Consider the following 3,541-nt stretch of genomic DNA (forward strand, 5'->3'; position numbering starts at 1 on the left):
ATAACGATGATAGAGAGGAAGCAATTCAGTGGAGCAAAGGGTGAAGAACCGAATCTTCACATTGCCGACTATTGTCAATATTGCAACACCATCAGGCAAGCCGGGGTCACTCAAGACCAAATCAGGGAGATTCTCTTTCCCTTCTCTTTAACTGGAAAAGCTAAATTATGGTTGAATGGCTTAAATAGAACTACACTTGGTATAACTGACTGGGAAACTCTTGTTTTGAATTTCTATAATAAGTATTATCCTGCAGAGAGAATAGCAGTACTACGGAGTGCGATTCAGAACTTTGCCCAAGAAGCCGATGAGTTTTTATATGAGGCTTGGGAGAGGTTCAAGGACTTACAAAGAGAATGCCCCCACCATAATTTAGCACAATGGCAGTTAATCCAAGCCTTTTATAACGACATTGGAAATTCTTTCAGAATAATTTTAGACTCTGCAGTAGGAGATTTATGAATCATAATGTTGATGATGCAGGTCAGGTTATTGAAGATATGGCGATACATAATTCCCAATATGGGAATCCCAGAGGATTTGCTAACAAAGGGAAACATAGTGTCGACTCTGTATCCTTTTTGCAAGCTCAACTGACCTCAATCTGCCAAAAATTAGATAATCTGAGCACTGCTAATGTAGCTAATGTTTCTACAATTAATAACAATTCTAATGAGGCCTTCTGTGAAAATTGTGGTATTGTAGGTCATTGGGAGCAGGATTGCAGGAGTTCCGTGGAGCAAGTTAATGCCTTCCAAGCTTATAGGCAGAATAACCCATACTCCAACACCTACAATCCTGGGTATCGGAATCATCCATACCTTTCCTACCGGAGCACTAATGTTCAAAATCCACCACCACAAGAACCACAGGTGCCACAGCAACAGCAGCAGAAGTATTATCACCCAAATGCTAGCCAGAAGAATCAACCACAACAACTCCCCTTATCTTCCGACCCTTCTTTGGGGGAAATTAGAGCAATGTTGGTCAATATGCAAAAGCACATGGAGAGCAGAGATACGACAATCGATCAAATTTTAGCGCATAATAAAATTGAAGATAATCAAATTGCGCAACTCTCCGCCACTCTACAAGCACGCCAACAGGGAGCCCTGCCGGCACAGCCGACTAGGCCTACGGATCAAGCATTTGCAATTACTCTAAGGAGTGGTTCAAACTATGAAGGGCCCTCTATGCCCGGAGTTGATGAACTTATTTTATTGAATAATGCTAATCTTGATTCCATTAAACCAAACAATGTAGTTTCTAGCCCTGCAGGGCTAGAGGATAATACTAACACATCTAATTCTACATTGCAGGGTAAAACTCCAGAGAAGGTGGCTACTCCAGACAAAGAGAAGAATGCTCAAAAGCCAATTATCAAACTTCCTTTCCCCAATCGTCAATTGAAGACAAACTTGGATAAGCAGTTTGGTAAGTTCCTGGAGGTGGTTAAAGATTTGAAGGTAACAGTTCCCTTTACTGAATTGATCACACAAATCCCCACATATGCAAAATTTATGAAAGAAATTTTGACGAGAAAAAGGTCTATTAGTGAGATAGAGACAGTAGCTTTCACTGCAGAGTGTAGTGCCGTACTTCAAATAAGTCTCCACCTAAATTAAAAGATCCGGGTAGTTTTTCTATCCCTTGTCATATTGGTAATCTCTTGATTGATAATGCATTATGTGATTTGGGTGCTAGTGTTAGCGTCATGCCATTATCTGTGTGTCCATTTTATATAGTATTTTACCCCCGTCCCTTGGTCGTAATTAGTAGTGTTTTTGGCTCTTTAGAGCCACTTTTATTACTAATTGGTGTTTTCCAGTGTTTTCGTAGATTTGGTTGACTTTTGCAAGGATTTCTGCTTTTGGAGTATTTTCCCGAGATATTTTGGAGCAATCACGAGCGTTGGAGAAGCACGACCAGACTTTATAGCCCAGGGCCGGTTAGAGCCATCGAACCGGTGATTAAGGGCTCGGTATAGGTGATACCGGGGCATTTGGACCGAGTATTCAAGACCCAAAGAGGAAACCCAGATTGGCCCGAAGAATTGGAGCCCAATTGAAGTCCAAATATTGGCCGAAATGAGCCGCCTGGCCAAAAAGGCTGGCGCCTGGAGGCGCGCCCGGCCGGGCGGGAGAAGCGCCCGGTGACACGCCCGATCGGGCGCGTGTTTAGGAGACGATTAGCGTCGTTTTAATTTGTTTTAGTTTAGGATTTTTGTACGTAGTATAAATACTCCTCCGTAATACGATTTTAGGACGACTTCTACCTCTTTTTCTTCTCTTAATCTTCTCTCTTAGACTTTCTCTCTCTACTTAGTTTTCTCTCTCTTAATCTCTCTCTAAACCTTTGTTCTCAATTCTTTCATTAATTCCAGATTTATTTTGGTATCGATTTCTCTTTCCTTAATCTTAGTTATTTATTTTATTCCTTTCATCATGATTTATTTTATTACTTTAATTAGTTTAGTTTTTAATATGTGTGAGTAGTTTAATTTCTAGGGTTTATGGAGATCTAATAAATAATATGAAGGGGTAAATTATTGTTGTTGATTATCAATGCTAGATTAATTTCCTATTGGTTGGATTAATTTTCTGTGACTAGATTAGGCCTATCTTTTATGCATGAGTTTGACAATATTGATTCAAGATGCGAGAGATGAGAATTGATGTTTAGGTCTAGTTTCAATAGGCAGGTTAATTTATAAATTGTTAAGTCAAGATTCGAGAGATGAGATTTAATACCGATGAATTAATTGTGTGATTGTAATACGTAGCGAAAGCCCTTTACAATCTGGTTAATTGATGTATTGATGATTGACTATTATTGATTATTGGTATTGCATGATAATTTCTTATTGGATTATTTTAATGTTTTACAATTGCGGCTTGTAAAAGTATAGCAATATTAAATTGATGAATCGAGCAGATGTTAATTTGATATTAAAGGCTAATTTCAATAAGAACTTAGATCTAGTAAATTGCGAGAGCCTGTTAGATCTATGTTGATTAATAAATTGCGAGAGCTTGTTAATCATGTTATTTATGCAATGTCAATGATTGGTTACTATATTTTCCCCTGGAGTATTATTTATTGGTGAACCTATGCCCTAGATCCTTTCATATATTGTTTTCTTCCTATTCTTAACCTTAGTAGTTTTGTTTAGGGTAATTTTACCCTGCCGCGTGGCCCAATCAGAAGCTGACACGTGTCAGCCTCCGATTGGTTTAAAATGAACTAATCCCTGCTTGACACGTGTCATTCCAGAAAGCAAGGGAAAAGGCGGCCTTCAGGCCCAAATCTCGAGAATCCCGAGATATCCCTCATTTCGAGGACACGTTTTACCATTTATTACACCTGCATTCTCTTACATCAGAGAAACACCTGAGCTTGGAATCCAAGAAGATACCCACCTAAATTTCCGTACTCTTTATTCCTTTTTAAGTTACTAACTTGACCGTCGGAGGCGGAGCACCACCCAATAGGTGTCTTCGTTTGTTTTGCGGGTACAGCTCAGCCCAGACCAGTATTCGTG

At 39.3% G+C, this 3,541-nt stretch overlaps 1 non-coding gene across 1 annotated transcript; it reads right to left on the bottom strand.

Annotated features, from left to right (window-relative positions):
• Nucleotides 1–267: 267 nt before the first annotated feature.
• LOC145629650 (small nucleolar RNA R71) lies at nucleotides 268–374 on the bottom strand. The gene has a single exon (XR_014111809.1). It is a non-coding gene; the product is annotated as a small nucleolar RNA R71 (small nucleolar RNA).
• Between the last annotated feature and the right edge of the window lie 3,167 nt (nucleotides 375–3,541).

The sequence above is a fragment of the Chenopodium album genome, chromosome 4, assembly GCF_948465745.1.
Source record: "Chenopodium album chromosome 4, dcCheAlbu1.1, whole genome shotgun sequence".
Lineage (NCBI taxonomy): Eukaryota > Viridiplantae > Streptophyta > Magnoliopsida > Caryophyllales > Amaranthaceae > Chenopodium > Chenopodium album.